This window comes from Corvus moneduloides, chromosome 6, assembly GCF_009650955.1.
Source record: "Corvus moneduloides isolate bCorMon1 chromosome 6, bCorMon1.pri, whole genome shotgun sequence".
NCBI classification, from domain to species: domain Eukaryota; kingdom Metazoa; phylum Chordata; class Aves; order Passeriformes; family Corvidae; genus Corvus; species Corvus moneduloides.
Window position 1 is genome coordinate 29,924,702 of NC_045481.1, and position 27,165 is coordinate 29,951,866.

At 37.7% G+C, this 27,165-nt stretch overlaps 1 long non-coding RNA gene across 1 annotated transcript; it reads left to right on the forward strand.

Annotated features, from left to right (window-relative positions):
- Positions 1–4,924: 4,924 nt before the first annotated feature.
- Positions 4,925–26,785, forward strand: LOC116446184. The gene is made up of 3 exons (XR_004241077.1): positions 4,925–5,099; positions 19,837–19,882; positions 23,831–26,785. It is a non-coding gene; the product is annotated as an uncharacterized LOC116446184 (long non-coding RNA).
- Positions 26,786–27,165: the final 380 nt, after the last annotated feature.

The following is a 27,165-nucleotide window of genomic DNA, read 5'->3' on the forward strand; positions in this document are numbered from 1 at the left end:
TGAATCATATAAATTTTGGAATATGGTGCAAAATACTTTTATGGTTCAGGGGATTAGCTAACATATGTAGATGAACATTCAAGAAAAGATATGCTACATCATCAGCAAACAGAAATCAGAAATCAAATATCAGAGAGAGGTGAAGAGTCTTTCCATAAGTCCACATAGGATGCATGGACCATCTTTGCTGCAGGTCTTTCACCTGATGTCAGAAATAAAGTACACCGGAGAGCAGAGAATTAAATTTTACATTTTTTAAAATCTGACTTGGAAGGGACCAACAAGGATAATTTAGTCCAACTCCTGGCCCTGAACAGGATGCCCCAAGAGTCACACCCTGTCCCTGAGAGCATTGTCCAAATGGCTCTTGAACCTGGTCAGGCTTGGTGCTGTGACCACTTCCCTGGGGAGCCTGTTCCAGTGCCCAACCACCCTCTGGGTGAAGAACCCTTTCCATAACATCTGAGTTAAATCCCTCCTGAAACAACTTCATTTCCTCAGTTCCTGTCACTGGCTACCACAGTGAAGAGATCAGTGCCTGCTCCTCCTCTTCCCCTCACTGGAAGCTGTAACTGCAATGAGGTCTCCCCTCAGTCTCCTCCAGGCTGAACAGACCAAGTGACCTCAGCTGCTCCTCATATGGCTTTGCCTCAAGGCCCTTCACTATCTCATTTGGACACTTTCTAATAGCTTTACATTCTTATATACTGTGGTGGAAAACTGCACACAACTGAGGCTGCCTCAGTGCAGAGCAGAGAGGGACAATCCCCTCCCTTGCCCGGCTGGCGATGCTGTGCCTAATGCCCCCCAGAACACAGCTGGCCATCCTGGCTGCCAGGGCACTGCTGGCTCATGTTTAACTTGCCATCGACCAGGACCCCCAGGGCCCTTCCTGTGGTGCTGCTTTCCAGCTTCTTATTCCCAAGTTTGTGTGCATATCCAGGGCTGCCCCATCCCAGGTGCAGGGAGTTCTGTATAAAGTGTTCTATATAATGGTCTGCAACTGATAAGAGTTCTTTCATGCTACTTATTTCATTTCAGCTCTTGGGAAAATATCATCTGAACTGAAGGGTTTCCCTAATAGTTCCTGATCTCTGGAGTAGCTAAAAGTGCGTCAAATTCTATGAAATATCCGTGCAAAATCCTTTTCCAAAAAATTGTTTGTTGGTGATGCAACAGGCTCCATGTAGCATTTTATATAAATGAAAAATATTAAGGCAAAAAGAAAAATAAAAATCCAAACCTGTACTTTTGCTATTTTCTATCTCAAAATTTTTCCATTTACTCTTAGGTAGGGAGATCTGCTCTCACTGTAAAGACCTATTTTATTTGCTTGTAGAAAATCTGAATTATTTGGATAACCATTTTGAAGCCATGTTTGTTTCTCTTAGGCAACTGTCTCAGGATTTAGCTTTTTAAAATAAAACTATGAATTTACTACTAGTAAGAAAAGATGGTTGCATATATACATGCATGGTGATATCTAGTTTCATAAACTGTCTTATGTCTAGTGGTTTTGGTTTTGTCCTGAAATTTTGCAAACTGCTTTAGTACTCTTTTGCCAGTCTTGAAGCTACAAGATAGTTGTACCAAAAAGTGGTTTGCAAAAGGGATAGGGAGAGCAATCCTAGTCTTCTTCATGTCAGTGAAAAAAACCCACTCATTTCAGTTTTTTCAAAGTAAAAACAAAGTAAACAATATTTGAATGTTAAAGGCATTTGGAATTAGATTGAGCAGTATCATTTTTTTAAATTCATTGAGTTTATATCCAAAACAATTAATTGCATTTAAAGCAGAATACAGTTAAAAATTGCCTCTGGATAAGGAATTTAATCCATAATAATCCAATCATAGGTGTACCAATGTAATATATACCCTAAAAAAAAAAAAAAAAGAAAGAAATCAGGAAATATCAAAGTAAAACACAGTTCCATTTTGGTTGCTTTTCTTTCTTTAATGTTTCCTAATGTGCCAAAGCTAAACAAATGTTGATAATACTCTCAAGGACATTGTAACAGGAAGGCTTCAGAAAGGTGACTCCAAAAAGGGAGGATTTTAATAATATTTAATCTGAAAAACTGGGATAAATTGAGCTTATCCCAATTTGTAAAATCATTTTAAATCTGATGCACTAGAAGAGGATCATTTAATTTCAAGAGGTCAGGAGTTTGCCTAAATATTTATACTCTGTGTATATTTAATAGGTGACAAAGTTTGCATCAAAGGAAGTTTGTCCTTGTATATTGTAGGATATTGACAAATACCCAGGGCTGAACACACAGTTTTAGGTGTGGTTTTGCAAAACTCATACGGAAGACTAATTCATGGTGTGATTTAGATCAGTTCAAAATATCTTCCCTTTTTCTTCAATTACATGTAATTGATGTGCAAATCTCAGGTGGCTTCTTATATGAGGTATTCGAGTAAAAGGTTTGACTTCCTGATAAGTGAGCTGTTTTTAGGGATGACTTTTAGACTACAGTTATGGTCAAGACAAGATGTTATATAATCTCTTCCTTGGCATGTTCAAAATATATTCATCCTTTGAAGAAGTATAAGAGCTGGTGTTTTCAAGATGTCAGCAAAAACTAAGATTCAAAGGGTCAGCCTACAATTGAGCTCGACACATTTTATTTCCAGCTGCTGCAGTGAAATGGAGGGAAACCCAAGTGAGTCAAAGGGGTTGAATATCTGAAAATAAATGAATTTTTTAGTTGATGCAAGACTGAACTTGTTTCAGATTTGCTCATGGTTGGTTTTGATTAATCTCTGCTAAATTTTATAAAATTTTAGGGTACAGATAAAAAGAAGACAGGTTTTTGAGATGGTGCTCTTTTCTGCTTTGAGACTGAAAACATTCATCAGTATTGTTTTTCTCAAATATTTATCTTCCATAAAAAGGGAAGGGGAGGAAACTAGGGCATTGTTTTTAATCAAGCAGAAGCTTTATTATATTCCCTGAGGTAACAGAAGTCTGGTTTTTGTCCTGTATTTTCCCATATAAGGCACTGACTATTTCCGGGCTCATATCTTTTTCCTTTGATACTTAATCCTATAAACTTGTGGTAGAAATTCAAGATCTGAACACCGGTCTTAAGAAATGGAAATGCCAATATGTGCATTTCTTCAATTTGTTTTTTGGATGGACCCTAGAGAAAGTTCTGTCAGAGACAAAAAAATTGCCTTATTTTATCATATTTTTTTCTTCAAGTGCCCCTTCCCTTGCCTGTAATAAATAGCAGATTCTTAGCTTGCAGCAGCTTCCACCTCACCAAAGTTAATCAAGAAACATATGCTACCTGTGCTGTCATAAGCAACAAAAAGACTATGAGAGCCTTTCTACTTTCTGTGCTGTCAGGCATAGGTTTAGATGAGATATATTGGATGTTGCTTTAAGTTGCTACAGGCATTTTATCCCAACAGCTCTCATCTGTTTCCAGTGAACCATTTTATCAAGGTACTATTTCACTGGAGTGTGAAGTGGCAAAAGTTATCCTCATACAAGCTGTTCAGTTGTAAATGTCATTTATGTTTAGGCTTTTATCATTGTTTTTTTATTTTATGCATAATTACAAGTTTAAATATCTAATATTTACATGGAAGTTTTATAAGTTGTTCCCTGCAAAGTTGTGAAAAACATTGTTTTGATGGGAGGAACTTGGCTTGATGGAATGATACAGATTCGGAATTCTGAGCTATTCTCATCTAAATGCAAACTGCCTACTGAAGAAGAGGCTGCATTTCCAGAAAAGATGTGATATATTTGCTGTTTAGCCAAGAACACTTTTTTAAAAAGTGTTTCTATTATTTACTAGACCAAAGGAGTTCTGAGCAATAAGCACTTTCTTCATTTGAAATGTTGCTTTTTGAATGTAGAGAAGTACAGATGTGAAAGGATCAGAAGCAAGCCACACAAACATGTAAATTCTTTCTCTAGTCCGTACCAAAACCCTCTGTGCTCTAGCTTACTTACATAATGTTTCCTTTTCAATTACTATGCAGTCAAGAAAAGACAGTCATAAGTATATTCACACACACGATAGTGTGTGACTTTACTCATGAACAGAGAAACTACATGCTTTTCATCTGACAAAGCTGTCTTCTGAAATTTCCTGTTCTGAGACTGAAAAAAATAGTGCAATCAATGGACAGAAAAATCCTCTATGATGCTTTGAAAAAATTTCTCAATTACAAGAGGAAAATCACAATTATTGCTTCTCTCAGCTGTCTGGAATTCTCATGTTTAATACTGGGCCGTTATTTTGTTTTTAAACACTAATTCTATCAGACTCAACAAAGTTTATGTCTCTTTGTAGTGCATACCCTGTTAAAGTGTGTACAGTGACAGTGAAGCCCAGCAGACAGACCGCATTTCAGCAAGTAGATATTCACTGTACATGAGTAGATGGTACAGACTGCTAAAAGTGTGGGTAAAGTCATATTAGAGCCTGAATCTGTGGGGAGATAGTGCTGCTTGTCAGTGAGACCTCATGAAGGCCCCATGGAAAGAGGGAAAAAAGCCACGACATCTACCTTAAGTATCATGGGAAGGAAGTTAATATCCATAAACTTTCTATATATGAAAAAACCCTCATACATGTAGGCTCTTAAAAAGAGTCATCTGAAGTATGTTCTGAATTCACTTCATGTTGAAATATGAGTCAAAAAGCAAGTAGCCTCCTGGTCTAGATATAACTACTGCTTGTCAACATAAAGAGCTATAAACTTTGGTTAACTATATTTGTCTCATAGATGTAAGCAAATCTAAGTGAAAACTGTCTAAGCTATTTTGGCAAATCCATCTTCTTTCATGTTAGCCACAAGTCCAGAGACCTTACCTGTCCCCCTGAACAAATACTACTTTAAAGGAGTCTTTCTTTTCCATGCTATCATATGCTTTTTAAGTGGAACAGCTAGTGAAACTCTGAAAGTGGAACACAGTGGAGCTGAGCTGAATAATAAACTAAAATTTGCTTCTAGCCAAAAAAAGTTTAAATTCTTTTTTGCTTCTTTTTTCTTCTAAGCTTCCATGTCTTTACTTCCTTGCAGTTCCCGAAGGACTGAAGATAATGGCCTTCAACACAGACACTGCAGAACGGGTAAGATGTCTGTAATGTATAATTCAGCTCGACTTCTCCAGTCTGTAGCATAAGAAATGGCACTTTTATCACCTTTTACAAAGACCTAGCAATCATTTATTGGTTGCATCTCTGATTTTTTATCATGTGTGGGCTAATCTGCATGGGAGGAAACATCGAAGGGAATGATGAATAGACTGGACTGTCCAGGGAATAAGGATTATTTATGAAGTTACTCCAGTTCAGTGAACAGTGTAATTCATGTCAAAGTGTGTGACTTAAGCCCAGTGAATTACAAACTTCACTCCAGGAGAGGATTTGGAGCCTGGAGTTCAAAGGAAAGCTGTAACAATGCAGTGTTTAAAGTACATTTTCTAACAAACCTTTTCTACTACATGCCTAAAGAAGCCACAGCTCCAAAACTGTGCAGCTTTTGGATCAAAGATATTATTTACTCTTTCCCACTATTTCACCATGCCACATAACTAGCTTTGTAGTGACAGGCAAGCTCATTTTTTTCATTAACAAAATGAAGTTTTAAAATGTTTACAAATGAAGTGTCTGTGTGAGAAATTACTATAGATAAAATTCTGCAGAGAGTGTTAGCAGATTTTCTGGTCTATGTGATATTTTAGGATCAAAGATAGACTTTTATGGAAAAGCTTATCAATTTGGAGCATCACCCTATCACTTCCTGTTTATTTTCAGACAATATCTGTCACATCAACACAATGGTGCTAGCGGGAACTCTTTTGGTTGTGACTCAAATAATTCCATTCTATTTCTGTTTCTCATTCAACTGCTGCCCTGCAACAAAACGTGTTCTGCTCCTCTATATTTTTTATGCTGCAAAGGCCAGTAAGGTTCGCAAAATATTTAAGCTTGCCATCAAGTGTTTGTATATGCTCAGTGGATTTAATTTTTGATGAGGATACCACCCTAAAAGCATTAAGGAAAAATAAATGAAACAAGCAGGTAACAAATTTACAGTAAAGACAGTTCTTCTTAATAAAATGTGTTGCTATGAGTGACTCTGAGTTGCCTCAGCCAAGGCATATGGACATGTTAAGAGAAGAAACATGGGGCATTGAAGACTGTGTGTCATTCTTCTCAATTCCTTCAGGTCCTGTGTTAGAAAGTTGCAGTGGTGGTCTGTTTATAACTTCTGAGCATCTCCCAGACATCTAACACCCCAGGCAGGATTTTTAAAGGCAATAATCAAATATTCTACACAAAGAAGTCCAGTGCAGGTATCCTGAATGGAGCTGGGCTTCCTACCCTGTACCCTATTTTCCCCAGGCTCTTGACATGTAAGCCATTCAGAACTAGACTAAACCCTATTTTTCCCAGGCAGCTTCCTCCCTTCACATCTTTCTTTTTCATTCATTATTTTAATTAATTTTTATCACGGCTTTCCTTTTTTGAAGGGATGACAGGAAGGGTTATTTAGCTTTCCACCCCTGTTTCTTTGTATTTTCAGTCTTCTCTCTTTTACCCTGACTCTGCCACCTGAGGTTAGGGTACGTGGTGGCCTCTGAGCACCAGTAGCTGGGGCAGAGCCTGAAGCTCTCTCCCATGCATGTGAGTTGGCTGATTGCATTAGGGTGGCTGTCAGAGCATGGACAGAAGGTGGGCGGTTTTCAAGGATCTCTTCTCTGTGCGAACATGGCTGCAAGAGCACAGTCACCCTGAGGACTGGCGGATCTGGGACATACAATTTTTTTTTTTTTTCCTGGATGGACCAGCAAGAAGCAGATGAAAAAATCATGCAGTTGAAAAAAAACAAATAAACCCCTGACACTGCATATTCAAGACAACCCTCTAACTGTATAAGTCTTTAAATAATGCACTGATGTTCTCATTCTTGATATAGGCTAGCATGATGTTTCAAATCCCCTCTGTAAAAGTGGGGGTTTTTTCCTCTTTGTTTCTCTTCAAATTTTCTTCTGCTATAGGACACTCAGAAAGCAGAAACCTAGACAGCACAGCCTACAAAGGCAGAGATCTGTTGCTACTGCTCTTACTTGATCAGGAATTCATAATTCTGGTACTTCTGTTGCTGATTTGTCTCTGTTCCATTCTCTAACCTGATTTTTTGTTGTACTCACCTGCTTAGGGTTTGTAATCCCAGTAGCATTCTGTTAGATTTTTCCCAGGGGTCTAGATGGGTATGCCCTGCAAGTTCCTCAGAAATAATATAAAATTATTTCTTGTTAATTAATACCTACGTCTCAATGAATGTATAGACCACATGAGAGAGTGCTGATGTTTTGTCACATTGAACATCATTAAGAGTCTTCAAACATTTAAAACAGAAACAGGAATGGGTGAAACTCCAGAATTTCTGTAAAAACATAGAACCATTTAATTGTTAAGGTTGGAAAAGACCTCTAAGATCATCAAATGCCACTGCTAATCTAGCACCACTATGTTCACCACAAAACCATGTCTCATCTACATGTCTTCATGTCTTTTAAATACCTCCAGGAATGGTGATCCCACCACTTCCCTGGGAAGCCTGTTCCAATGCCTGACCACCTTTTCCCTGGAGTTTTTTCTCATATACAACATAAAACTCCTCTGGTGCAACTTGAGGCTGTTTCGTCTCATTCTGCCACTTGTTACTTGGGAGAAGAGACCGACCCCCACCTCTTACATCCTCTTTTTAGCTAGTTGTAGAGAGCAATAATGCTCCCCACGAGCCTCTTTTTCTCTAGGTTGAACACTCCCAGCTCCCTCAGCTGCTCCTTATATGAACTGTGCTCCAGAACTTCCCCAGCTCTGCTGCCCCTCTCTGGACCCACGGCAGCACCTCAATGTCCTTCTTGTAGTGAGGGGCCCAAAACTGCACACAGAACTTGAGGTGTGGCCTCACCAGTACTGAGTACAGGGGGTCAATCACCTTCCTAGTCCTGCTGCCCACACTATTTCTGGTGCAAGCCAGTATGTCATTGGCCTTCTTGGCCACCTGGGCACATGCTAGCTCATGTTCAGCTGGCTGTCAACAAACAATTCCAGGTTCTTCTTCCACTGGGCAGCTTTGTGGCCCTGTACCCCAACACAGTAGATTTGTCTGGAGTTTTTGTGACCCAACTGCAGGACCTGGCACTTGGCCGTGTTGAACCCTATACCACTGGCCTTGGCAGAGGTATAGGCTTGCAGAGCCTCCCTGCCCTCCAGCAGTTCAACACTCCTACCCAACTTGGTGTCATCTGCAAACAGACTGAGGGTGTTCTTGAACCCCTCATCCAGACAATTGATAAAAATATTAAACAGGACTGGCCCCAATACTGAGCCCTTGGGAAATACATTTGTGAGACGTGACCATTTTGACTTAGCTTAATTCACCACCATTTTCTGGCCCAGCCACCCATTTTTTAACCCAGCCAAGAGTGCACCCATCCAAGCCATAAGCAGTCAGTTTCTCCAGGAGAAGGCTGTGGGAGACATTGTCAAAGGCTTTACTAAAGCCCAGGAAGGCAACATCCATAGTCCTTCCATCATCCACTGAGCAGGTCTCTTTGTCATAGGTGGAGATCAGGTTGTTACAGCAGGACCTGTCTTTCCTGAAGGCGTGCTGGCTGGGCCTGATGCCCTGGTTGTCCTGTACGTGTGGCATATTGGCACTCGAGCTGTTTCATGACCTTCCCTGAGACTGACAGGCCTGTAGTTCCCTATATCCTCCTTCCAGCCTTCTTGTAGATAGATGGACATCTGATAACATCCAGTCAACTGGGACTTCCCCAGCTATCCAGGACTGAAGGTAAATGAGGGAGGGTGCCTCAGGGAGCAATTATGCCACCTTCTTTGATGGGTGGATTCCATCTGACCCCGCTTGTGCATGTCCAGCAGGTTCTGAGCATTTCCCCTTCAATTCTGGGGGCTTTGTTCTGCCTCCTGTCTCTGTCTTCCATCTCAGAGAATTGGGTACCTGAAGAACAGGTAGTAGCAGGGATTTTTTTCTGGCATGCATTTCTTCATTTTCATGAAACTGATACATAAGTAGCATACCGAAAATAGCAGCATCTTATAATTTTTGTTGGAAATTAAACTTTTAACAGAGATTGAGGAATTAATTCTTGAATTGAAAGCAGAGGATGATTGTTAAGAATCCCTAATAATAAAAAATTCAGATACCATAAGCTTTATTTAATCTTTTCTACTTAATAAGATCCTGACAGAAATATTGTATTCATCGTCTAGTAAGTACTGCTCTAATTTCTTTATTTTTTTCTATGACCGCTAGCCATGCAAAAATAAATCCAAACATTGTTCAATGCCTTTTGGGCAGACAGGCATGATAAGCACTTTTTTTCAGACGTGCAACTTACTGCAATCTGTGTTTTGAATAATGAAATAAAACCTTAAAATGTAATAATTTTTTTCAAATGCTTGTAGGGTGTGTAAAAAAGTTTTAAGCCCCAAGATAAAATTCAGATATCCATTAAAACAAGGACTACCAAAATGCTATCATTTCTTGTTAAACTAGTATTAAAGCACTGTTCTCTGGTCTGAAGCCCCTACATGAAGAATGCTCCAAGTCCTTCACAGGGGCATTACACGATCTGTCTTCCATCAGAGCTAAATTCAGGGATTTCTAGTGTCAACAAATTAAACCAAATGTCATGCAACTGTCTTGCCTAACAGCCTTGCTCAACAGGGAGCCCAGCAAGCTCACTTCAGCTGAAATAACCTCAAGATCAACACACAGTTTCAGACATGCAAACAGGCAGAAAAGCAAGGTCAAGCAACAAAACACTGAATGATTCACAGTCTTGAGACAGAATTTCATGCCTAATGATGCTGATACACATGTATTTCTTCTACAACACAAGGAATAACTGTAACTGACACAATTCAGTCCCAATACATCAGGATCTGTGTTCATTAAATGAAAAGTTGATAAATCCAAGTAAGATGGACTGGCTATTTTTTTTTCTTTTTCCTTTACAAAATTGGTCTCCATTACATTGTGTCTGCTGTGACAACCAACCTAATTCCATCTTTGTCTTTGTTAGTATCCAGACAAACCTGAAAAATTGAGGGGTTTGGACACCTCAGTTCTAATGATTGTACTAACTATACTATTTAGTTCTTTACTATTCTAAGCATGGCTGAAGATGGTTTTTAGAGGATGAGTTAACAGGATTTATTAAGTTTGCTACAGTTGTTTAGGAGTTTCTTGCTGTGCAAATTGGTGGTAGAAATCTTACAATTATCAGTTCTGTGAACAAGGAGAAGGCAGACTATGTGCTACCCGATGAGAGACACTAACAGTAACCTACATACACTGGGCATTGACTTTTCATATAGTTAGGAACACATAACTCACAATGAAAATACCTGATAGTTAAGTTCTGTCATTGTGGAACTGGGACTCCTGAAAAAATCGCTTTGGGTGATATTTTCAAAATACTGCACCTATGGTTAAAATGTCCAAAAAGACTTTATAGATTTTTGAAATGTAACTTATATTTTGAAAAACTACATGGAATTTAACATTTCATTGCAATTCAATAATACATAAGCTCTTCAGTTAATTGTGCATAAAAAAGAAATATGGAGTCTTGAGTTAAGTAGACAATTTTTGAAATTTTACTTTTAGTATAAACCCAAACCTAAAGACCAAATGTATTTTTGCTTAGGAGTATTACTATTGAACTATACTGTAGAAAAACACATTTGACCACTAGTTTTTAAAATATTGCCTTCTGTCCCTCTGCCCTGAGTTCATCTGTCTTTAATTTTGAGGTATACAATACATCCATAACATGCTATATATATTGATATCTAGAAATCCAAGTATGAAGTTGTATCTAAAATACTGTGTGTTTATTTCATTCATGTATTATATGCAGTAATTCCTTGCAAAGCAAAAGCTTGACCTGTAATGTGATCTGATGTGACCATTCAATCATGGCTAAAGTATTAATAATTAATTTTTTTATTAAAATGGTAACACTTTAGCTCCTATTTATACTCTGCCAAAATGTTTTCAAAGTGTTTCTTTATCCTAATACTCAAGAGACAAATTATTAAGCACTAAGAAAATCCTTGTCTCTACCACATTTTTGGTGAAAGAAAACATGTTTCTGCTGATGTGTTAAAGAGCCCCAAGATGTTTAGTCTTCTGTTCAGATGTCCACTTACGGTGTTTTGCAAGTTTCAAAATACTGCAAGTGAGAAGTGATATCTCCATTGTTTTTTTTTTTCAGGTAAGCTGTTTCAAAATAATCTCAATAATATTGCAATCCTAAGACTCTTCTGCTCAAGCTGAAATAAGAGATTCAAGAGGTGGTTTCAGTATCTTCTGCCTATAGTGGGAAACTTCTTGTCTGCCAAGACAATATTTCTTGTCCATTGGCCTAGAAGGATCAAATGTAAAATCCCACATAAGACAGGACATCTGTTTATCCACAAAATCCCTTCCCCATTCATCCATGCAGGCTGGATGTATATCCATTCTGAACTTTCTTCCATCAGGAAGGAAGGCTCTGTGGAAACTCATTAATACAACCTGCAGAGCTCCATGCAATCTGAGTTATGTTCTACAGCCACTGCAAAGCACGTGCCTGTTTGAATACTGTTTTCTTGCCCTAGTATTAACTGTCACTATAAATAGTTACTTTTGGGAAAATACACTCTTACACAACACTGGATAGCAGCAGAATTCAAGGGGAGTATAAATGCTGACTGAATAAGATATACTTAGCAGCAGCTGCATGCCAGATAGTTTGATCTTTGTTCGTTAGTAGCAGTATTACATTTGTCTAAATAGAGCCTTTCCTAATTAGCTTTAGTGACAAAAGGGAGTCTTCTAAACCATATCATCCGAACTGGCTGCAGGGAGAGATTCCAAACTAGACTCAAGGTACCATGTAAAATATTCTACTGTAACTCATCTTCTTCTATTGTAATTCAGGTCCCTCTTAAGCTTATTAATTCAGAAGGAATCCTGATGATAATATAATCCTCTTATGTTTGTAGTGTTTTTCTTTTGCAAGAAGTAGGGTAGAACTGCTACTGTGCCACCTAATGGGTCATTAAATTCTTTTCAAAATAGTGAGAAAAATAGGCCACACAGGCATACTTTAGGATTTTGCTTCAACAATTTAACAGGATTTCTTCCCTGCTTATATTTGGCCATACAGTCTTTGAGAATCGTGATTTGTGAACGATCAAGTAATTTTGCTTCTCATTATGAAGATTTAACTGAGCTTATAATCCTAAAACAAACTGTTCTTAGAGAAAGCACTACAGAAAATACAAAGATTTTAGTCATGACTGACACATCAAGTGATGTAGCAATAACTGATGTCCTCATAAACTTTCATTGATCAGTCTTGATCAAACACTTGCTTTGTTTTGCTAATGAGTTATCACATTCATATTTAATAAAGGACTTACATTTCTGCTTAAATTTCACCTAAGATAACATGAGTTACACATTTATGCTAAGATAAACATGTATTTTAATGATTTTTTTAAGATGTGGTCAGAAATTGCAGTCAGCAAAATGGAGATGTATAGCTATATCAACTCATTTTCTTACCTTTATTTTCGCTCTTTTCCTTTATCAAAATTTTGTTTCTCCTAGAAAAACAAAATGACAGTATATCTATTGTCCTTACTTCTTTAATCTTCATGCATATATATTAAGCATTATTAATATTATTAAGAACTAAAAATAATTTATCAGTTTTTAAGCATCCACTATTTTATAGCAAATTTTTAAAATGCAGAAGAAGCTGCATCTTCTGAAAATCACTGGTTTACATTTGTTTATTTTTTTTAATAGAAAAGGTTAGCAAAATAAAATTTGTCAGAGCACTGGATTTATATGATATATGAATTCTATCAAGACATTTAAAATAGTAAAGATAGCCAAGGATGTACAGCACCACAATAAAACTTGTCATGCTAAAATTGCTATTTCATTATTAATGATTAATTATTCATTGCATTATTCATTCATTATATTTTATTATATTTACTGTGTTCCTAAGTTAATTTTTTTGTGTATGTTACCACTCACTTTCAGATGTTTTTGAGACCTGTGCTTCCTATATAGAGCAGATAGTGCATGTAGAACCTGACACTTCATTAAACACCTAAAGGCATTTTGAATCAAAATCCATAATCATGTAATCATTTTTAAACTAAGAAAGCAACTTGTGAGCGCTAGTCACTAGACAGTTTCTGTATATATTCCACCTCTGCAGTAGGGACTCAGATCATTTGGGTCAAGCCTCCAAATGGTTAATTTCCAAAAATACGTGCTTCAAGAGTTGTTAACAGTTTCAACCTTTCACTGTAAAAGTCCCACATGAAAACTGACCCTTTTGATGCATCAGCTACTTTTAACCTATATGTCCAGACTCCACAGTCACACTGATCTCTGATTTCTGCAGCATTCTTACTTTAACCAAAAAGCCAGACTTTGAAGCAGCCGTCTTGACAGTGTTATCTACTGTTTGCCACATACTGCATGCTTTTGGGAAAAGGCCAATAATGACCATTAGAGGTGGAATCATTTCTGATGGCCACCTTGGGATTTCAGGTGGCTGAAAGGAAGGTGTTTCTCTAGTATGTTAAGGAAAGCAAATATCAAAAGATCAGATGTGATATAATTACCTTGAGCTTATTCAAAAAAATTAGGTGAATAATAGACAACTTTCATTGCATTCTTTGCAGCCATGCATTGTAAAAATCAAGGAGCTCTGCCAGTGCTTTAAAAGGGGTACTAAAAGCAATACCATTTGGAGAAAAATTAGATAATCCTCCCATTTGTATCAGAGAATAGTCACTTGCTTTGTCTTTCCTTGAAAATACGGATCTGAATATGGAAGGACAAAAAATCTTACCACAGTTGCGTCAGTTGGTGCCTTTTGAGCTGCCCTGTTTAAATCCTAAGCTTCTTGAGATTTGAACTGCTTCTCATTTTTGTTTTATTGAGGATCAGGCATAGGTCAGTGAGACATATCTCTTGTATTTCTGTTAGCAACAGTTTATGATAACTACTTTCAGAGACTGTCAGAGTAAAATAAAAACAATTATAAAACATTAACAAAGTTTTGTCCTAACATTGAGAAAACAAACTGCGTAACTCATTTAAAGCAACTCCACTCTTAAATTCAAGATTTGGTTGGCAAGCAAACCATACAATCTTCGTAGTGTGAAATGAAACCTGAAGATCATAAATGCAACTAGAACACTCGTCAGACACCATTTTGCATTTAATTGCTTGCTAGTAGAAACTAATTGCAATGCAAAACCCAGGGATTTACTTAAGAGGCTAAATTGGAAAATATATACAAACAGATACCATGGGGACTATTCCAACACAGCATAAATCTGGAAAATTTTAACTTGTCACTAAATGGATTCATTTGCTATGGTGGTACAGTACAAGCAGAGACAAGTAGCAAAGGGAGGTCTGTCTGGTGACGTGACAAGTATGTGTTTCAGTGGTAATAACTAAATAAGTGACTCTGAGGATCTCTACCTTTTGGGTGGTGGAGACAGACCCCCATTCCCAAAAATTCAAAGTGCCTTCCTATGGATCTTTTACATACTCACACAAACGCCATTCACATGTTGTGATCCCTATTTACTAAATTTCTAAAATAAAGTATAAAAACTCAATTAAAAGAACAAGAAAACTTACTGTGGAGAACCTTCCTGGTCCTCTGCACTTGAGGACTATCAAGTCCCAGACTGATGTTCAATAAATGTTTTTTTAATGTTCAGGACACACACAGCCTAAAAACCGTGTTGAAATTAAGCGTGCTTGTTATGTGTTTCATGTAACCTCTTGAGAGCTGCTTAGACAGGGATATTTTTCCTGAAAGAATTTAAGTCTTAATTTTAAAATGTGACTGGATTCAAAAGAGGGCATACTCCGTACAGTGCAGAGATTCCTGAACCAAAAAGTAGGGCTTGTTGGTTCTGTTAAACTCAAGTGTACACTTAGACTATTCCTGAGTCCAGAGCTAGGCTGAGTTCTGAATTCTAACTCAGATTATTCCCTTACTACCCCCCAGAAGAAGGTGTAACAGCAAACTCTTCTTGGATTCAGAGCACTTGTATGCCTTCTTTGAATCTAAGACACTGTTCAGGATTTAGTAGAAGAGCAAAAAGTGATCCACCATCTGCAAAATATGCAACCAAATTCCTCATCTCATGAGGAGGGCTTCAAACCTGCTAGATATTTGTATGAATGGCATCAGCAATGGATTAGCTACTACTATAGGTAACTAGGCATTGTCCCATGCTGCGCTGCTGATATTATCATAGGAAATAAATCAATAGCCATGACCTACTAGATTTCAAGTTATTCAGGCTTCAATTAGCATTAGTATTATTTTCTGCAGATTGCACAGTTCATTAGCAAGTCTTGACAGTCCTGACAGCTGGTGCTTTGGAGCACTGCTGTATAGTATTCTTCAGTGACCTTGACGAACCTTTTAAATCACTTTAGCTCTGTTTTGGAGAACAGATTGTCCATGCTGAATTTATAACCTGCACTGCTACTAAGGCAGCTTTCTTGGCCAGCTTCTGTCTCCCAATTTCTGAACATCTGCCATTCAGAAAATCTAAGTCATCACCTGAATACTGGATGAACTTATAGGTAGCCAAGTACATAAGGACATAATTTGCCTCATTTTCCATAAAATATAATGGAGTTAATAGTCATTTTTCTAATTCCTATTGTAGTGGGCTTTACAAAATGAAATTACTGAAAGTGAGCTTTTCATCATGTAAATATACCAGCACAGTCAGCATTGCCTGAAACTGCTATAGAAGCATTTACTGTCATGCCCTAGAAAAAATAAACTTTGATTCCTTTACAGTCTTAATTTTTTTTTGTTTAATTTCACTGTTGTGGTTTTCTTTCCAGCTAGCAGCATCCGTCCCCATAATCCTGAATTCTCCTGTGGGTCAGAACCAATTTTGTCTGTCACTATAGATTTAGGATTTTTGGACAATTGCCCAGACACTCAGCAGAGTCACTTTTCTCCTTTGTCTTTCCAGTCAGTATGCACTAAGTGCTCATAAGTCACATTAACTAGAACTGAGGCAAAGCAACAAATTGAACAAATAACTATAATGACTGGCAGGGAGAGCAGAGACCTGTTTATAATTGCTTGGTTTGCTGAGTACATGGATGTTAACATGACTCACCCAAGGGCAATTACTTTGTAGCTTCTGACAGGTGTGATATGGTATTGTTGATTTTGGCAGATATCTCTAGTACAAATGCTCTAGTCGACCTTGAAAAATCTGATGTCAGCAGTCACAACTGTGGCCCTGATGCTGATCCTTCTCTTCTATGAGAAATGATCCTTTTCATCAATATTTAAAAAAAATATCCCTGGTTTACCTTATTTTTTTGATTTTTCTGTTTGTATCTCTCCCAGAATCATAGAGTTGTTAAGGCTGGAAAAGACCTTTAAGATCATCAAGTCCAGCTCCCAAAATAGTATGACCACTATGCTCACCATTAAACCATGTCCTCAAATATTCACATGTTTTTAAAACACTTCCATGGATGCTCATTCCACCACTTCTGTGGGCAGTTGCTTTGCAACTTATTCTGTAAAAAAATTTTCTTAGCACATAATCTAAACCTCTTCTGGTTCAATATCCCATTCCTTTTCAATATTTCCTGCAGAAAATAGTGTGTTTCTGCCATTTTTTTCCACAAATGTTAACAGATTAATATACTTAAGAATTATTTTTATTCATAGTAACTCAGGTCTTTGCGGTGAAACTTTCATTTCTCTTGAGCTAATGTCTCAATATTTCCCCATGAAGTTCCCACAGTATCTGGGAGCAGTGGTTACTCATGGTTATTGCACAGGGCCATTTCCATTCTCTAAGTATCAAGTTCTGGCAACTTGTAATCAACAAAGTTTTGCTGGCTTGCCATGAGGATAGTGATTTGAACACCAAGAGTATTTTAAAATTACCTGGCTGGATAAAAATAAGTATTTATCCCATCTTAAAAATCAAGAACTTTAAATGTATCTGGTTTTGACACAAAAGTATAAACTTTCTAAAGTTTATAACTTGGCTTCTATACACAGACATTTCAGGAAAACTCAATTCTTTAAACATTACTGAAAAGGTCCTTAAATGGGGACATAATTTCAGCTGAAATAAACTTGTTTTCCTTACAGAGAAGTGTTTAAGGAATATTCTTTCTTGTTTGCCAAGCTCTGATACTTATTGACCTTCAGGTGAGTATAAAGAAGACTGCAGTGTCTTGTCCTAAAGTTTAAACTCCCAGAATTTAAAAAATCCCGAGTGATACAAAATAACCAAATACATTTTGTGCTCTAATTATGAACACACACTGATTAGAACTCCTAAGCAAAATCAAAGACTGATTTCTTCCCTAGTATTCAAAGTGTACTATACTATGATTAAGAACATTCTAGTACACAGTAAAAAATAATTATCAAAATATACATTGGGTGCTTTAGCAAAGACAATGAAACTATTCCCCACATTGCAAGAAAATGCACAAGAAACTTCTACTGTCCAGAGAATGTTGCAAAGTGACTTAAGTGAAACACTTGCCTTACACAGCAGTCTTTCATAGCATGCTATAACTAGTAATCTACCCAGGATCAGAGCCAAGGAGGGATTAACCCATCACAGAAAGACATTCTATTTTTGGCAGCAGGCATAAATGCCTAGTGACTGAACACACTGAGCTCTGTGCAATATGCCACTGCATTTGATGCTTGATGAAAAAGGGTACTATAATTTAAGCTCATAATACTGTGTTGATGTATCACATCTGCTAAATTCATTGTAGTGCAGTAAACTGGTAAATCAGATACATCTTCCAAAATCCTTCTTTGGTGATTCTTGCAGTTTAGAAAATACAGCTACATCTTAAGCAGAATCAGATTCTTCCTACCATCTCAGAAGGTCCCTGCATCTAGAAGAGAGAACGTACATTGGCCAGCCGAACCTTTTTTTTATTCCTTTTTTAAACTGTCCTTTTTTGAACCACTATTGCAACTGACCTTAGTCCCCAGAGAAATACACTTTAGTCCTTGTACTAGAATTCATGGATCTAATACAGGGATTGGAAAAATATTTCTGTGTAAGGGACACGTGTGCACTCTTTTGAGCTATTACCCATGGCTTCACAGATCGCAACATGTGTCCAGGTACTGTAAGACCACAGTTATTTCCCTGGAATGTTGCACATCTGGCTGTGCCAAGGTGCCCGACATAACACTGCAGCAGTTCAACAAAGCTACTCAACAGTCAAGAGAAATGCTCATAGTGGGTGGGAAATTATACAACTGTAATAGTTTATCTATATTATCATAGAAGCATTTCTGATCAGCATTTCCCAGATAACAGATAAGGAGTATAACTGACAGACCCAAAACTCATCCTGAGAATAAAGTACTTCATGTTACTTTGTACAGTGCACATTAACCCTTATAATTTATTCTGGTAGTACTTTGTTATTATTGATTTTAAAGCACAATGAAGAGTATTCTATGGAATTGATTGGGTCAGTGAAGATCTCTGTCTAATATAGGTTTTATGAAAGCAGCTCACAATTTAAATAAGCCAAGGATTGTCCTTTATCTAGATTTGTTCATTATTAAAATGTTTCTGAAAATCATATACACTCATTTTCATATAAAGTAATATTTCATAAATTAGATTTATTTTCTCATTTTGTGCGGTAGAAGAATGATTAGCTTTCCTATTCTGCTGTATTTTCATAAAGGGTTGTGTGGTACTCTCTTATTTAAGGCACATCAATTGATCTCTTTTCTGAACCCCCAGTTATTCACCTTCATTTGTCCAATGCTCATAACTCTTCACAAATACTATTCATATTCATTTTTATCCCTATAGAAGCTGGTATTTCTGCTGTCAGATACATAAATATCAGAATTCTGATTTGGATTCCCAATTTCAAGTCCTTCTGCAAAGAAATTATAATTCTGTGCATCTATGTACAAAAGACAGGTTTTGCTTTTAATTACAACTTTAAATGCCCTGCCTTTCCAATTAAATGATCAACAACACAACTTACATCTTCAGAAATGAATGACTGCATGTTGAAAGCCACTCCAAATTTACACTCCACAGAAACTATGTGACATACTCAAGGATAGAATCCAGCTCCCTAGAGTGACTGTCCATTTTTTTTACTTTTTTTAAGCCTACCCATTCCACCCTATATATCTCAAAAATTCTCCAACAAATGGAACAGTTATCCTAGAGACAGCAAACTAATTCGGCCACGGTACAGATCTACCTGGTGCACTGAAGTAGGCATGGCTGAGGGGAAAATGGTGTGTGATCATGTCATTTTAGATCAGAACTCCATAGGTTACAAAACTAGAAGGGCCCATCTTGATCATCTAGTCTGACAACCTTTATAGGAACAGGCCGTGTGAACGGCTCAGAATGAATTCTGCTTTCATAATGCATAAGTACAGAGGAACAGAATTAAAACTGTGTAAGCAACTTTCATTCTGACAGTCCACAATTTTGAATGCCTCTTTTTGCAGTGTAGATCTTTTTCAAGAGAGGAAAAAGGGTACAACTGTTTCATGTTTAATTCCTAGTTGCTGTTTTTCCAAAGCAATCAGACATTCCATCTGAATAATCTATAAATATCCTCCCGATTCAATTTCCTTCCCTCTGGGGTGTGTAAAGTACTGGCTTTGTAGTGTGCCAGTGAAGTGACCACGTTGTCTCACTGTTCTAGATGCCAAGGAAAGGAGGAAATGGAAGCACTGCCACCAGAGATTAAGGTATGTCATTTGTGGGGCAGTGAAGGAGGTTGCAGGGTGGGATAAAGGGTTGTGTTTACAGCTGGGAAAGAGGGAGCTGGGATAGAAGCATAAAAGGAGGTTTATTACGCTTAATTCTCTTCATGTGATGGTTACCATGTTCTCAATCATGGCATGTGTTCCTTGGAACAAAACCCGCTTCCATAACTATTTTGCTACTTTATTTACTTACAGACTAAGTACTGCTTCTAAAACACACATTTTAGTGGCAAACACCAAGGCCACTATATTCTTTACCAGTGCATGTCTCAGTTAGCCTCACCTAAGGAGATATCTGATAGATGGAATGTTGATAGTTTGTAAATAAGGAGCACTAAACCTTGCAAGTCTCACCCTATGTATTAAACATCAAGACTGTGTGTCAGAGTCTGGTCAGAGCAGGGTGGATTGAGCTCTAGGCAAAAAGCAGAGAGAATCCCTTCTGCTCTCTGCGTCAGCTGGACAAGTAGGTCTGCTGAGGTTCCTTCAACTGGAGGCAACACTTTGGGAGCAGACGAAGCAGCAGAGTACCTGCCTCCCCCACCATCCCTGTCCTCTGTACCCCAGGTGCCAGGCTGTGTCACACAGTGTGCCCTGAGCCCCAGGCTGTCTGTGCTCAGCCAGACTGCTCTCATCCTGCATGCTTAAGGGCACTAGTTTTTACCTCTAACATAACAATCATCAAAGCTTGCAACTGTGGGCCAAATCCTACTTTCAGACATACTTGAATAAAACTGGAATTGAATAGTTAAGACATTTTTCAGATCTGAAAGAGTACATAATCTATTTCCCTCATCCAAATGTCTCATCTTTTAATCCAATCAGCCAAGAAGTTTGATCCCAACTACGCAGATTTGATTTGCAAAATCAAATGGAAATGGCCAGCATAAAGCCTGTAGTATATTTTACCTGCAGTCATTATGCAGTTAATGCTGTGAAAGTAACAGTGCTGTGTTTGAGGGATGGGCTAAAGCCCTGCCTGAATGTTTCTTATCTAAGAAGGGAAGAGATCTTTCTTATTGATGCTATTAGTCTGACAGCAGTGCTGGAGGGACCAATTCAAATTTAAGAGCTAGATTTAATCTGAAATTATCGATACCCTGGAACTTGCCATGTCCCAAAAGATTAGGCCAAATAGCAGCATCATATATTCTGAGCTCATGTTGAAAGCCACTGTGTAGTTACTAATTCTATTAGGGAGAGCATATCTCCTCCTCCTCACCCATTTGCAGTGGATAAGCCCATGCTAATGAATTCGACATTCAGTGTTCAGTGAATCAATGGTTAGCAACATACAGAAAAACCTTCTTTGGAGCCAAGGAAAAATATGTTTCACATATCTGTCATAAGAGAAAGCATTTATTTTTTAATCCAAATGGGTTATGCCTTTACCATCAGTAAGTGAATTTTTAAAGCTAGTATTTGTTCCTGACATACAAATCCTTTAATGGCACATTGTGTATGCAGCTATGTACTACAAGCTTAGGGGGCCATCCATGCACACACAGATTCTTTCAAGACTAGAGTTTTAGGTGTTTTCCAATCATCACCCTAACACACATCTAAAAGTCACTGTGTCACTGGTGCTGGCAGTTTGTCTTAGCTCAATATGCAAAACTTAGCTTTGGCTTCTGAGCAATGTGACAAGGAGTTTAGACAAAGCTTTTTTTAGGGCTTAGATTTTTTTTTTTTCTATTTTATACAAGGGTTTTCTGTAACCCTTGATTCTTCCTGTATGGCACCTGCTATGAAATGACTGAATTATGTACAGAGGGGCTGATTTTTTATGGTATTTTCTGGAAGCTATTGTGTACAGAACCACCAGACCTTAGGAGAATCACACATCATGAGTTATTACAGACTCATAACCTATTATTTCTTTTCTTACTCAATGACCCAGATAAAGCAACACTAGCATTAGTATTATTTAAAGACAGGTTTTGATGTAAAGAGATAGTTTTCATTAAGAACTATGTACATTCTATGTTCCTAAATCAGAGCCATAGGCATACTCTCTTACCATGTTGAAATCAAAGATTTGACTGAGAGTAAAAGAAATATGCAACCTCAACCGAGACAAAGGAAAATATACTCTATTCAATGCAGCTGAGCTTCAGCACTTTCAGAATATTGGAAACATTTAAAGAGTTTCAGAATTGGAGTATACATATTCACCTTTCCAAGAAATGTATAAATGAAATGACACGTGCAAAGTATTTTCATGTATCTCTAGCCACAAAGTAGTATAACTGCATTGAAGACAAAGCAGAGAAAAAAATCTGGATATACTTACAGTATAAACATCTAAAAGGCATAATTACTAGTATTTTAAAGCTATGTCCAGATAAACACAACTTTCTTATGTCAACCTGTGTTGAAAGAAGCATGAAAAACAAGGTTGAGCCCCAACTTGTTTTTAGCTTCACTCTCTACTTAACATCCAGTTGCTGTACCAACTGCAGTAGCAACTGCTTGGCTTGGAGCCCTCTTTTGCTTCTCTTTGTTTTGATATGACTGACATGGCATTATGTTAAAAGTTCTTTCTCTTTGAATAGCTGGTTTGGAGATTGTGTAGAAGTTTTTAAAGATTCCCTAAAAAAAGGAGAGAGGGAAAAACCTGAAGGTAAAAACCACCTATTGTCTGTAGTACAAGTTGTATCGCCCCACCCCTGAAAAACCCACAACATTTTTTTGAAACAGTTGCCTCAGTACACATGGGTTTCTTTATATGAAGGGTGCCCAGTTCTGAACATTGTCACCCATCAAATATGGAAGCCATTTAAATATTCTACAGAGCAATAAAAACCCATTGTCTGCTCTGCTTTGTAACTGGCAAAACCACCAGACTACCCAGTGATAAATGTGTAGCAAGAGCTCTCCTTTCTGATTTAGAAACAAAAAAGCCCTTCCACTCCAAGATGTTACTTTGTTATCCCACTATCAGCCTGAGAATGCACAACAGCCATCAACCAGAGCATCCGTTTACCAACCTCTTCTTGTTTCATTTAAAGTCAATACCAGAACTGCCTTAGTATGCAATGTCACAGCAAAATTTGCCCTGGTTCTGGTCAGCTGCTGATATCTAAAAACAAACCTGCATGGCTTTTTATATTTGCAGGAAATATAAGAGCAAAGAGACAAGTACAGCAAGTGGACAGCAATGTGACCTTCTTCTGCAGCATCCCAAAAAACCTTAATAGCAGTGTAATTGTCTTCTTGCTGAACTGTTGTGAAAGATATTCTGCCTTTCTGATTCCTGGCTGATCCCTGGGTTTTCATCAGAGTACCATCCTGTACTTGGTCTTGTGTACTGATAATAATCACCCACCTTCCTAATCTGACCCAACACCCTTACTTCTGTAAATCTGTATTTCTACATCGTATAATGCACAACTCTTTAGAGATACTATGGTTTATCCTCCAAAGAAGCAGAGTTCACAAGCTAACACAGAGTACTCAGCTAGTATTCAGCTGGCTGATAGATACACACTATGCCATATAAATAACCTGATAAAATGATCAAATATCATTCTGTTACTGACAATGGCAAAAAGCACCCTACCAAAACAAATAGGTTCAGGATCTCATCATAAATGTATTTCTGCCGTTTAAGTGCGAGACAAGCCTGTGAAGTCCTTTTTTAAAGCAAAACTCACTATGTCATAGTGATACTTAATGATTTTTCAGAGTCGGCAAAGGAACTCTAGTCTTTCTCTCAGGAATACCAAAGAGACATGCAAGCATAAACATAAAGTTTTAAGAAAGCTTTAACTAGCACACAAATCAATATTTTGCACACAGGAGAGTTTTCCACTGAACATTTAAATACAGGGATTTAGTTCCCTAAATATAAACCACCGCTACTGAAAAACTGGGTTAATAAAAATATGTCTTGAAAAGTATTTACAATACAAGTATTTTTTCTTGCAGTCTGTCATGTGCCACTCAGTGCTCTTAGCCCAACATGAAACTGGAAGTCTGTTTCCCTGAAAAACACAGAGAGCCTGCTACAACTTTAATCTGTGTCTGCCAGAAAACTCTGACTGAGAGATTTAATGGCTGCCGGTTCCGCATATGTTTCTGTCAACGTGATCCTCAGCTCCAACTGTGTCTTACAGAGAAATGCTTGAACACATGAGAGCTACAGCTGAGCTGCACAATGACAAAGGCAAAGCTGACACAGTGATCTGGTTTTAGAACAGAGATAATATCTTAATTCATTATCTAGAATAGAAAATGTACTGCTTGAATAGGATGCCCTGATTCATAGCTGGATTGCCATCATGTATGTTTTTTACCTAAGGGAGAAAATAGATTTGATAAGGCTCTCTTAATTATTATCTGTTAATTTATTCTAAGGGCCATATTGCATGAATTCACAAAATGGAATAGGGTCCAACTTGCTTTATTGTGTTGCTGGCTCACCTGCTCTACCTCTCAGTCAATATTCCTTTACTTGTCTCTATATGGAAACTTCTCATCTCATTAATAGTTAAGCAAACATTAAGGATTGCCTACAATATTCTGTAAGACTTTAAGAAAGATACACATCACATTCCTTATCTTCACTCATTCCTTTCAAAGGTGTGGGTTTACAAACGCAGAGCTCAGCAAAAGAGGCTTGATAGTTTAATAAACCATTTAAAAAAGGCCATCAAATATGAATCAAAATCAGGCAAACTCAGCAGCTTGGGCTGAGATTTTGTTTTTATTTCAAATCAAAACCTGGTTCATAAACTTCCAATAAATAAATCCAGCTGTCATACCATTTTAATCTCTCTGCCTACTGATAATGAAAAGAGAAGCATCTTCTTGGGCAGAGCAGGTGTTAGAATAAAAAGGAGCCAGTCTGAGCCCCAAGCCCAGTATGTGGTTATGTCCCTGCTGGGTTAAGTTACGAAGAAATCCAAATCATTCAGTATGTGGGTGAAAGGAGGGAGAGGCCCATGCCTTTCTTTCTCCTTAGGCTCCTCATGAGACTGACACTGCCCCTCCTCTTTGAATATGGTTATCAGCAAATCCATCTCAGAACAGCAATGAAGGGATATTCATGACGACAGCAGCTGCAAAGTTGATAAAAATATACAAAATTCCATTGTGTGGGTGGAAAGATTGCCCTTGCTGAACAGAAACAGAAATCTTAGCGCCCTGATGTTTTTGGCTTCAGCTTGCTATATTTTGACACATAGTCTAGAAACCCCAATCCAAGCTGTGCTTGTTGTCCTAAAATCTTTTAAATACAATGTTTAAAAATAAAAATGTGAGGCACCATTTTTTCCCCCTCTTGAACAAGGCTCTCATGTTCAGAGATGAGACAAGAGAAATGATTTTTCCACCTGCTATCAATACACCAGGCCAAGCTGCCTGGGGTAGCTAAAAAAAAGCGTTCCACAACTCCGCATGGATTTCAGTGGATTGCCTAGCAGAGCCAAGATTTTCAGCTTTCAGCTGCTCCTGTGGGTTTGTGTGGCAAAGTGCACAGAAAATGCCATGCCAACCATTCCTTCAGAGCAGATGGGGAGAGGCATATTTACTAATCATCACAAAACCTGTTATATATGTTTAAATCTTTTTTATAACAACAATTTTCTTTTCAGCCATTTATTGAACAGCTACTAAGCTAAACCTCTGCTCAGTATGTGATTACAAAATTAGGGTTTTACTTTCTCTCCAGGATCCAGTTGGACAATGAATGACAATGACCACAACATGCTCCCAACTGCAGCTCTGACTTCTAGCAGTCTTGCTGGCAGCTAAAATTTTCTAATACTTTATGGTTCTGTATTTCTGAAAATAAAGTTAATTACAACTGATGCAGAACGTGATATCTAAAAGTGGAAATTGTTTTGCTTAGACTAGCTTATTTTTCCATAGTGATATAAGCTACCTATAGAAATGCACTCAAACCAAACTAAGAGATATGCCAAATGTAACTACCATTACTCAAAGCTATATTCTGCTTTCTAGCCATATATCCAATATATCCAATTCTGTCCATATATCCATATCTGTAACTTAATCTTGAAAAATATTTGAGTCCCTTGTCCTCTCTAAAAGCTTCTGAAAACACCTAAAGAAATTTTAAAAGAAGTATCTTAAGACTCAAATCATATTTTCTATCATTGAATGTAAACAATAGTTGAAAATATGTGTAACTTAACAGTATTTTCCCTTGTTCTGAGACAAAGGTAATGACTGTTTGTTTTCTTGTGCATGTAGTGAAGAAACAGTAAATAAATAGCTATGCATCCTGTCAAAATCACTGCTGCACTCTGCAATTATCTTTCTCATCCATCATAAAGCTAATACACAAGTGATTTAAAATATCACGGAGACAGCCCAGGTCTGTGGTTTCCCAGTTGCCGGGGTGCTGGCTGCAGGAGGCAGTGCCGCAGAATGAATGAGCACTGTGGGACCTGCCTGCATGGGCTCTCCTTGCACATTACTCAGGCAAGGCTGGGTTGTGCTGGGGTTTTTACTCAGCAAACTCTCAGTATCCCTGTTGCATTTTCATCTTCCACTGAAATCACTGAAAGGGTTTGAGATAGCAACAGACTCCATTCCCTATGAGTCAGCCTGAGGTTCCACTCCTGGCAAAGACTCCTTGCTGCTACATTATTGTAATTTTTAATAATTACTGATAACAACGCTATTAGCACATTGCAGCTATTCCATTTTATATTCTGCAGTATATGCTCCACTGATCATTTTTGCATTTCTCTAATTCCTGTGTTTGTCTCTAGTTTGAGGAAATTTTCTAGTGAATGAATTTATAACCATTAGGTCTTAGTCTTTTGTAAGCTGGATTGTATGTCGTCTCTATTTCAGTTACTTATATTTTCATTCATTTCTTGCATTATCTGCAGTGTTTTCACTTTAAACAGCAAAACTTCTTGATGTTTCTGAAAGATTCATTTTAAAGCAATAAATAAAAATAGCTTAAGACACCATCTTGTGTCCTCAAGAAACAGTCCCATTTGTTTACAGTTAAGAATCATGACAGCAGCTGCTTGCAGTCCAGGATCCCACTGATTATTATGCCATGGTATCATAAGAATATTTCCTCTACTTGTATTACAGATATATTAGAGCTATCAGTCAGAATGAAAATGCCTGCATGAAAACTCTGATGAATGAAATAGGTACTGACACCTAAGACTTGACACCTAAAATAGTGAGAGAAACTGTGATAGAAGCTCTCAGAGAAATAATACATTTCTTATTAAAAAAAAGAGACCCTAAAGAGCAGGAAGACTGTTTGCCCC